General features: G+C 26.3%; 1 protein-coding gene across 1 annotated transcript in view; it reads right to left on the bottom strand.

The window, feature by feature from the left end:
- Positions 1 to 11,651, bottom strand: part of LOC126740130 (octopamine receptor beta-3R-like) — a 232,481-nt gene that overhangs the window by 40,283 nt on the left and 180,547 nt on the right. The gene's annotated exons all lie outside the window — the stretch shown is intronic.

Raw genomic sequence — 11,651 nt, 5'->3', positions numbered from 1 at the left:
TGTTCAAATATTCTTAAATAAATTGTAACTTTATAAAGTAAATGTTTTAAGGAATTTTTACCGTTCGTTAAGGTGTGAATTAAAACACTCGTCATAATCAAAAGCTTCGGAAATACATCAAATTTAATGCGTCATTGGAATATCATGCGCACCACAATTCTCGATAATATATTTGAAGTGAAAACCCTTTAAGTCAATTAAATGTAATATACATTGTTTTCATCGCATTCTTATCTTTATATCCGATTTTTCTCTTAATTAATTTTTTGTCACATAATATTATTATTATTGAAATATCTTCAAAATTTTTCTTAAAAACGCCTGGACTAATGTAACGCTAGGCACAACAGACCGTGAGCGCGAGAGAGACGGGTATACGCCACGTGATGCATTTTGTAGTCCAGGCGTTTCGTATACAAATTTGTAACCAGCATTTCTTGATGTTACAGAAACAGTAAGAATGATAATAAAAGTGGTATTTGTAGAATTACTGATAGTCAAAGTGCCCATAAACAGATTCGATATTTCATATAATAAATGCTCATGAGGTACTAAATGTATTACAAAAAAAGTTATTTACGTTAGAAGCTGCTACCATAATAATATATAAAATCTGTAATAGTATACAATCTCATGGGTGGTTTATGGAAAAAGTAAAAAAATGATGGATTGGTTAGTAACATTATCTTATTAAAAAAAATGACTGCTGAGATATTTATCTAATTATCTATATTGATTTAAGGATTCTTAGAAGAGTAATTGAAGAGTGGTTGATTGACCTGAATTTGAAGAAAACAGATTTTTTATAAATTATTTAATTACAAATTAAATATTTTACCATAATTTCAAATTAAAATTTTGTCTTTTGTAATAAGTAATAATTGTTTGATAAGAAATTATTTTTTTCAAGGATTCTTAGTCCAGTACGGTAAAATTTGTATTATTTTGTTTTTTTGTAAAGGCTTTTAGTAGCTTTCGAATAAAATTAATATCAATAAAATCCCTGCATTATTTTATAAATTACTTAGATTTTTATAAAAATACGATATAACCTTTTTTATTTCAAAAATAATTGAATAACTCATTAACACTCATTTAACTCAAGTATTTGGATCTACAGTAAAAACTGTAATAACATTTTTTGTAAACGCTTTTAGCAGCTTTCCAATAAATCTAAAATTAATAAAATCCTTATATTACTTTTTGATTTTTATAAAAACATCATATATTTTATATTATTAAGAATATTTTAGAAAAACAAGTTTTTTCTATACAAGCCTAATAGAATAAAATACAGATATACTAACCTAGGGAGGGTAAAAAGGAAACAAATATTGGATGATTGAAAGCTATTAATTACTAATTAAAATTGTATAACATATAAACATAACATAACAATTGTAAAATTTACAGTGGGATATACACATATAAAATAGGGCAAATAAAAAAGTTCTGCGGCTTAAATTGGGTAAAACCCTTAAATTTATTCGCAACAGCGACTCATTAACACAGATATAAGTCAGAATAATTACATTAAAATCATTCACGATATTTTATGAGGAACAAAATTATAAACTTTGAAAGACGATTATGGGAAAACTAGTGGCTCTTTCTTTTTAATTTTAACAACTATGACACTCTTTTGCCTTTAAAAATCCAAAGGAATCATCTGGAGGATTGTTGGTACCTCATCTAGATTTTACAGTTAAAAAAGCGTGAAATAAACAACTAGGTATTCAATTTATTTACATTATAAAAGCTGTATATAAATTTAAAAAAATTAAGGCGTAGTTTTTGAGTTATAGTCAATTGGTCACTTTTTTGCAAAGAAAAAATAATTTTCTCCCAATTTATGGTTGAAACAACTATTTTTCATGTAATAATAATAATAATAATAATAATAATAATAATAATAATAAATGTCTTTATCCTTGTAAACATATGTTTGACAAAAAAAGGCAAAGTTTAGCTTTACATAGCTACTCTACTTAACCATTAACTAAGTCTAACATAGAGAAACATAATAAAAAAAAAGCGAAAGATTAAAATTAAATTAAATCTAACATGCAACAACACTTATAAAATAAAGTATTATTAAGCAGGTAAATAACATTTTTAACGTGACCGATATTCGTGAGTCACATATTTAAAACAACCAATTATAAGAAATACAACACACTTAGCAGATAGTAACTATTCACTTGATAGAAGAAAGGTTTTAATCGATTTCTTGAACTTCAATAGGCTTATATTCTTAAAGTTGTCATTTAGCGAGTTATAGATAGATGGAGAGATGTATGAGGAAACTATTCTTAAAAAATGCGTGACGAAAATGAGGTATACTAAATCTATGACTGTATCTTAAGGCAACGTTATGGGCATTATAGCGATATTCAAGTTTATCATAGAGATATTGGGGTGATGTGGAAAGAATTAGTCGGTATATAAAAATTGAATAGGCATATATATGCAATTTATCAACTTTAAGCCATTCTAGCTTAACCAGTTTTTCAGAAACATGATCATACTTTTTTATTCCGCAAACACATCTACGACAAGTATTTGTAATTTTTTGCAATCTAGTTTTAGTAAGTAAATCTAAAGAGGCAATGTAAAATATCATTCTTAGAAAAATAAGATATAAATAAATAAATCCTGAAATAAACTTAAAAATTATAAAATAAATAAAAAAATAATTTCATATATTGATGGAAAATGTGAATAATTACATGCAATTTTTGGAAAATGTAAGAATTCACCCAAAATCTTGATATAAAATAAAAAAATATTTCAAGGATTAAAAAATTTAGAATAAAATCAAAAAATTACTCAAAATGCCTGAAAGGTATCCAAAAAATTATTATTTAATAGAGAAGGAGACAATGACTTAAAATCCTGGAATATAATCAACACGTAAATCAAATGATTGGAATATAAAAAAATATTAGGAATTTTAAGGGTTGCCTAAATATAAAAGCTATATATATTTTTTTTAAAGAAAATTTTAGTTGTAGTTTTTGAGTTATGGACCATTTTTCGCTTTACATCTTGTACATATTTGGTTCTAGACACCTTCGAAAATAACATTTTTTTTTTAATTTTTTCAAAAAATTAATGCTACCCTGGATATTTTTCGAAAAAATATTAAAAGCAACATTTAATTAATTAAAATTTAGAAGTTGTACGCAAATTTCGACGGTGTATTTTTATTTTCATGATTTAAATGTCTGGACATATTTTTTTAATTTTTAAATTATCTTTCATTTCAATAGTGATTTTCAATTTTTTCCCTGGCGTTTATATATGTTTTAGTATGTTGTTTAAAATAATTTTTAAGCTTTAAATGCCTGGAATAATTTTTTTCATTATATATTTCATTGGAAGAAATACAATATTTAATGACTTTAATTAACTTCTGACTTTTTTCATTTTCTTAGTATATAACTACGAAAGGAATTTTTAAGGAAGGCATTTTTAACGTACATTAACAACGAAATTTTAATACTCTTAAAATGCCTGGATTTTAAATAATTTTTAACTTTAAATGTCTCCACTCCAACAGGAACATGCATTCCTTAATATCTTGAATACTGTAAGTATCACTTCTATGCAGATGATACGCAGTTGTATCACTCCTTGGCACCTTCTGATTATTTAACTGCTTTGAACCATATAAATGCTGATCTTGATTCACTTGTTAAAGTCTCTAGTAAGCATATGTTAAAATTAAACCATAAAAAATGTGTAGTTATTCTCTTTGGAAGTAACGTTCAAATAAGGACTATTTATGAAGAGTTTTCTTTGTTTGTTGGACATCAAAAACTTCAAGTAGTTGAGAGCACCAAGAGCTTGAGTTTAACACTCGAATCACAGCTAAAGTTTAGTGGACACATAACAAATAATCTTAAAAAGTCGTATTGTGCTCTAAAAACCATGTACCCTCATCGACATTACTTAGATCTGAATATTAAACGTGAGCTACTCGCGACTCTCTTGTGTTGTCAAATTTTAATCATTGTGATGTGGTTTATGGACCTTGTCTAGATGGTCAAGACTCCTATAGAGTTCAAAAAATGCAAAACTCTTGTATTCGTTTTATTTATGGTATTAATAGGCGAGGTCATATATCACATAAGCTTAATGATCTTAATATGTTTAATAGACATAAGCTACATTCCAGTGTGCTATTTTATAAAATTATTAAATACCGCAGTCCTCCCTACCTATACAACAAAATTACATTTCGGACAGACATTAACCACTTAAATTTAAGAAGTAAATCTTTTAACTATTTCTAAACACAAAAATCAATTTTTCAAAAAATCACTCTCTTATAATATTTCTCATATCATTAATGCGCTATCACCCGATATAACTGATATTTCGAATTCCATTTATAGATTCAAAACAAAAGTAAGGCAAATCTTATTAGATAATCAGTAACATGCATATTAGAGCTAGAAGATTTATTTTTCATTTTTCTTGTTTATAAATTGTAATTGAATGGCTAGTATTAGATATATTCTTCCGTATTTAATTGTTGTATTGTTGTAATCTGTACCAAATCATCAACTACCTAGATGTAATGTATGTACATTATATCTAGTAGTTAGTTTAATTCGGTAGTTTAGTTTAAAAAGTTTTTTATGTTGTAGCTATGTAGGTAGAACATAACCTGCATTTTCAATGCAGGAGTCTCATACATTGGCTTTTATTTACCTCAATTATTGAATACACCTGTAAGTTTATATTCTATGTAATTTCCATGATAAATAAAAAACGTTATTATTATTATTATTATTATTATTATTATTATTATTATTATTATTATTATTATTATTATTATTATTATTATTATTATTATTATTATTATTATTATTATTATTATTTAAATAACCAAGAATTAATTTTTTTTTTTTAATTTTCGAATAATTTTAAAGACTTCAGATTTCTGACTTTTTTCATTTTCTTATTATATAACTACGAAAGGAATTTTTAAGGAAGGCATTTTTAACGTACATAAACTACGAAATTTTAATACTCTTAAAATACCTGGATCTTAAATAATTTTTAACTTTAGATGTCTCCACTCCAAATGCTTGAGGACATACAATGACACAAGAAAAATGTATTTATTAAAATTTGTAACTTGGAAAAACCATTGAGTTTCTAATTTCTTTAGCATGTTGGTCAAATACTTTAAAGCAAATTCTATAAAAAAATTGTTATTATTACCCAACCTACATTTTTGCAAAAATTCCTTTACAAGAAGTCTTTTTTAGACAAAAATTAAATTTTTTCTTTATACGGTGTAAATTAAAAAAAAATGCCGAACGATGTATGTATACATTAATATCCTAGTATTTGACTTTCCCATAATACTCAAAAACCAAACAAACTTCCCAAAATAACCGGTAAACTTTTAATACTCAATTAACACCATAAAGCCGTTATTTGCATACAAAATGATAATTAAACCCGACAGAAAGTTGAATTAGAAACAGCGAGACATAATAATCATTAGAAACTTACCGTCTTAAACGTATCTATTGTCTTTTAGTAAAACAATGATGCCTTCTCGCTTTAATAATTTCATAAAATACACAAGTGGGAGGAAGAAAGAGCTGAGATAGCGGAACTCCGAAGTTTTATTTTAAGCCTGCTTGGAAGCGATTTTGAATGCTGTTTAGTTGTGAATAATTAAACGAGTTTCTTTGATTAAATTCTCTTTTAGTGCATCAAATTTTAAGGAAAATATGCTCCTACTCTTTTTACATGCAGTAAATAAATGTAAAATATATTATTGAAGGTATTATAGAGTTGTGCGGCTATCTGGCCGGCCCAACCATAAATTCCACTTTATCAAACCAGAAAACCTGCAAACAAAAGAAAAAAAGAATAAGCAGACCCCTGGAAAATAACAAAAAATGGATCGGACGTAATCCCAAATGAAAAATGGGACCATTTTTCCCCCTTACGGTCCGTTATATAGTGTATGCGTTTAAGGCTGAATATCACTAGGTTTATTTATACTTTTTATTCAATGTATTATCTTTTGTTTAAATATTTATTCATAGACTTGCCTCGTATAACTCATAAATGTTCAATTAAAATTGGGAATATTGTCTTAACGTATGCAATATCCCGTACACTTTTTTGGTGATCAAATCATCTAGTAGAAACATATCCTCCATTTTTCTTCAAGAGACCAAACAAAAAACAAAAGTAAAAGCTCCAAATCACGGTCTAATTAAATATATATAATTATAAACGCTACACGTGTTTCTCTCCTATCGGAGCATCATCATACATCGGAGTTTTCACTTTTGTTTTTTAAATCCATCATGTATGTTTACTTACCAGATTTTGTTTGCTTTACAACTTTAACTCATTGTCTCTGATAAAGTAGGAAATTAACTTTAATAAACACCCTATTTAAATTAAATTAAGTTAATCACTACTGAGTGAGTGAGTGTGACTGAGACAATTGACCATACAGAGAACCCACGAAGCCGGCCTGATAGGTTCTTTTTTTTACATCATTTAAATTTAACAGGGTTTCTGGAACCTATCAGATCTAGGGAGTTGTTCTTGTTGTTTAGAACTTTTAAATCAAGACTGTCGAACAAACTCAACTCCCTAGAAATAGTCCCTGTAAACCGGTTAGTCTTGCCGGAATATTATTTATAGTATAACAAGATGGTATTGTGAGTATTTTTTTTTTCAGAAAGAAGAAATTTAGCGTAATTTAGTAATAAATCAGAAACTGATGTACGGATTTTATTGATGTTGAATTTATTTTTAAAAAAATGTTACCACAAGTTTTACGGTAGATCTAAAAAAAGTATGTCGTGTTTTTATAAAAATCCAAATACAATTTTGAAAACTAAAATAAGGGTTTTACTGTAAATCCAAAGGTTTTTCAGTTATCTAATTATGTCTTAAATAAAATTAATTGATTTAATAGATTACCAGCTAATAGTAAGGACTGTGATGGTGTGAACCGGTTTAAGAGCTGTTTTATCGTATCTGTGATTTCCTGATTTTATTTTTATTCCTCTGGCTTGATTTTCATCATGTTTTATTGTTTTTTTTTATATTTACAGTTTTAACTCATTATTATTTTAATAATGTTAATTTTTTATATCTTATATTTAATTTATAATTTATTTTTAATTTTTCATGTTTATTTCATTTTCATTTATTTTTAATTTGAGTCATAACTGCACTTCTAATCCTTAGATTTCTTTGATTTTTGCTTTGAAAGATTCTCAGGAATGTTCTTCAGAGTTCACTAAACAAATCATAAAAATCCATGCATCAGGAACTTTTTTATTCAACTTTTTGAACCTCATGTCTACGAGAAATGGCAGTTACAGGTGACTTGTGTCATAACTTCACTTCTAATGCTTAGATTTCTTTGATTTTTGCTTTAAAAGATTCTCAGGAATGTTCTTCAGGGTTCACTAAACAAATCATAAAAATCCATGCATTGGGAGTTTTTTTATTCACCGTTTTGAAACTCATGTCTACGAGAAATGGCAGTTACAGATAACATGAGTCATAATTGCACTTCTAATGCTTAGATTTTTTTGATTTTTGCTTTAAAAGATTCTCTGGAATGTTCTTCAAAGTTCGGTGAAAAATTACGGAAATCCATGCATCAGGGGCTTTTTTATTTAACTTTTTGAAAATCATGTCTAGGAGAATGTCAGTTACAGGTGACTTGTGTCATAACTCCACTTCTAATGCTTAGATTTCTTTGATTTTTGCTTTAAAAGATTCTCTGGAATGTTCTTCAGAGTTCACCGAACAAATCATAAAAATCCATGCATCAGGAACTTTTATAAGTGTTTTTTTATTATTATTTTTTTTATAGCTTTGTACATAAAAAGGAATATATAGGGATATATTGAAAACAACTTCCTTTAATAAACTCATTACATTTTTTAAAATAAAACATGTAGAAATAAGCCTTGTAAGTTGAAAAACAACTTAAAATAAAAACTAAATTCCTAGGAACAATAAATTGCTCATATTTCCGGAATCAAGCAAGATAGAGGTTTAAAAATTGGAACACAGCTTCTTTGAATGCCTATTTTGTCATAAGACTTTTACAATGAGTAGAAATTACACTTGAAAATTTAAGAAAAATTAATTTCTAAACGTATTTCAGCGTTTTCCCCAAAAAAATTAAAAATGAGAAAATTTGGTTTGAAAACTGAATTATGAAACGCAGCTTTAAAATGGACATTAATTGAACACAATTTTTGCGGATTTTTTAAAAAAAAAACAGGGCATGAAGCAAAAGTTAAAAAATAAAACAAATAACTCAAAAACCACGAATGAATGCCAAATATATACAGGATGTAAAGCACCAAATAATTTTTAACCCAAAAATTAATTTTTTCAAAAAAGCGACAAATTGTCCATAATCCAAAAAGTACAGGTAAAATTTTCTGGAAAATAGGTAAAAATATATATATATATAACTTGTATGTAGTTAAGGCTTAAAATTCCAAATAATTTTTTATATTCCAATTATTTGATTTACGTGTTTGATATTATTTCAGGATTTTAAGTCTTCATCTCTATTAAAAATAATTTTCCATACCTTCCAGGCATTTTAAGTAATTTTTTAATTTTATTCGAAATTTTTTAACCTTTGGAATATTTTTTTATTTTATATCAAGATTTTGATATAATCCATCTCAGTTTTATTTATATCATAATTTTTGATTAATGCCTATATTTGCTAAGAATCGGAAATAATTTTCTCATATTTTCCAGGCCTTTGAAATAATTAATTCTTGATTTAATTTCAGGATTTATTAATTTTTTCTTTCCAAAAAAGTGACCTATAACTCAAAAACTACGCCTCAAATATTAAAAATTTATATGCAGCATTTATAATGTAAATAAATTGAACACCTAGTTTATGAGTTCTTAAATTACAGGTTTATTTCACGCCTTTTTAACTATAAAATCTAGATGAGGTACCAACAATCCTCCAGATGATTCCTTTAGACTTTCAAAGGCAAAAGTGTGTCACGGTCGTTAAAATTATAAAGAAAGTGCCTCTAGTTTTCCAAAAATCGTCTTTAAAGGTTTATAATTTTCTCCTTATAAAATATCGTGAATGATTTTAATGTAATTGTTTTGACTTATATATATCTGTGTTAATGAGTCGCTGTTGCAAATAAATTTAAATGTTTTACCCAATTTTAACCGCAGAATTTTTTTATTTACCCTATTCTATATATGTATATAGCCTAGTCAAAATAAATTTTGGATTTGCAATAATATAAACCAATATTTTTGACGTTTGACCTTGAATAAAATTTTTAGCCCAAGGAGGATCGATGGAGATTTTTGCCATTTTATTTGTAATACTATTTTTAACATCTATGTAAATTTTCAACTTTCCCTGAATTATTGTAAACTTTCATTTTTTCTCTACTTATTTTGACTGGACTAATATCTCGTGAATTTTGTTAATATCATACAATTTTAATTAATTATTAGGCTTGACTCATCTAATATTTTGTTAATTTTTACACTCTTTAGACTAGTATATTTGGATCTCATTCTATTGGGCTTGTATAGAAACTTGTTTTTTTTTATAGCTTTGTATATAAGAGGGGATATACTGAAAACAGCTTCCAATAATAAAATCATTAGATACATATCAACGTTTTAATTTTTTTAATAAAACATGTACAAATAAGCCTTGTAAGTTGAAAAAATAACTTGAAAAAAATTAAACTCCTAGAAACAATAAATTGCTCATATTTATGGAATTAAGCAAGGTAGAGGTTTGAAAATTGAAACACAGTTTCTTTGAATGCCTATTTTGTCATAAAACTATTACAAAGTGTAGAAATTACGCTTGAAAATTTAAAAAAAAAATAATTTCTAGGGACAAAATATTTATATCTCTAAAACTAAAAAAGATAGAGACATGAGATTTGGAACATAGCTTTCTCTAATAAAATTATTATTTACGTATTTCAGCGCTTTCCCCAAAAAAATTGTAAAAATGAGGAAATTTGGTTTGAAAACTGAATTATGGAACGCAGCTTTAAAATAGACATTAATTGAACACAATTTTTGCGGATTTTTTCAAAAAAAAAGGGCATGAAGCAAAAGTTAAAAAATAAAACAAAGAACTCAAAAACCACGAATGAATGCCAAATATATACAGGATGTAAAGCACCAAATAATTTTTAACCCAAAAATTAATTTTTTCAAAAAAGCGGCAAATTGTCCATAGTTTAAAAAGTACAGGTAAAGTTTTCTGGAAAATAGGCAAAAAAAATATATATAACTTGTATGTAGTTAACGCTTAATTCCAAATAATTTTTTATATTCCAATCATTTGAATTAAGTGTAGATTTTATTCCAGGATTTTAAGTTAATTTTTTTTATTTTATTCTAAATTTTTAAAACTTTGAAATATTTTTTTATTTTATATCAAGATTTTTGGGAAAATTCTTACATTTTCCATCAATATATGAAATTATTTTTTTATTTATTCCATGATTTTGGATTATTGCCTTTTTTTGCTATAAATTGGAAATAATTTTCTAATATTTTCCAGTCATTTGAAATAATTAAGTCTTGATTTTATTTCAGGATTTATTTATTGATGGCTTACAGGGTGTGCCAACAAGGTGTACGGCTAAGGTACAGCAAAGTTGTAGGGTTGACAAAAACCTACGAACTAAAAATATTTTTTTTTTATAATTATTTTTTTTTATGTTATTTTTTGCCTTCTAGAGGGTTCGTTTAAAAAATCATAATTAACTTAAAATTTATTCTGCGCCTATGAAACTTGTACCACAGTTATTCTAGGGCAAACTTATATACCAAAGTATATACCAAAGTAAAGTACTCTTTTTGCCTCACATTTTAGTACCATAATAGACAAGGCGTACCATTTAAAAAAAAATCATATTTTGTAGTAACTTTTTTGTGACACACCCAGTATACATAAAAATATTTTTAGTTCGTAGGTTTTTGTCAACCCTACAACTTTGCTGTAGAACTTTTTATTCTACCTCGTATAGTTAAGGCGCTATCTTAGCCGTACACCTTGGTAACACACCCTGTATATTTCCAAGAATAAGATATTATATTTTTATATGAAAAATTATTGTTTAAACCATAAATTGAGAGAGAAAATTATTTTTTCTTTTCAAAAAAGTGACTTATTGCCTATAACTGAAAAACGAAATTTAACTTATTTTTTCTTAAATTTTAAAAATTTAGATACAGCTTTTATAATGTAAATAAATTGAAAACATTTTTTAATTAATTTATAGGGATAACATATTTGTATCTTCTTAAACTAAGAAAGATAAAGACATGAAATTTTGAACTAGCTTATATAGAGCTTCCTCTAAGAAAATTATTAAATACGTATTTCAACGTTTTTCCCAAAAAAATTGAAAAATGAGGAAATTTGGTTTGAAAACTGAAAAATTACAGCTTTAGAAATGCTTAGGGACAAACTGCTCATATCTCTGAAACCAAAAAAGAGAGTTGGAACGCAGCTTTAAAATGGGCATTAATTGAACACAACTTTTGTGAAGCAAGAGTTAATTTTTTAAAAAAACACTTTTCTTTTCAAAAAATTAATAAAATATCCA

This window comes from Anthonomus grandis, chromosome 9 (assembly GCF_022605725.1).
Source record: "Anthonomus grandis grandis chromosome 9, icAntGran1.3, whole genome shotgun sequence".
Lineage (NCBI taxonomy): Eukaryota > Metazoa > Arthropoda > Insecta > Coleoptera > Curculionidae > Anthonomus > Anthonomus grandis.
Note: the sequence above shows the minus strand (reverse complement) of the source record. Positions and strands in the feature narration are given on the sequence as shown.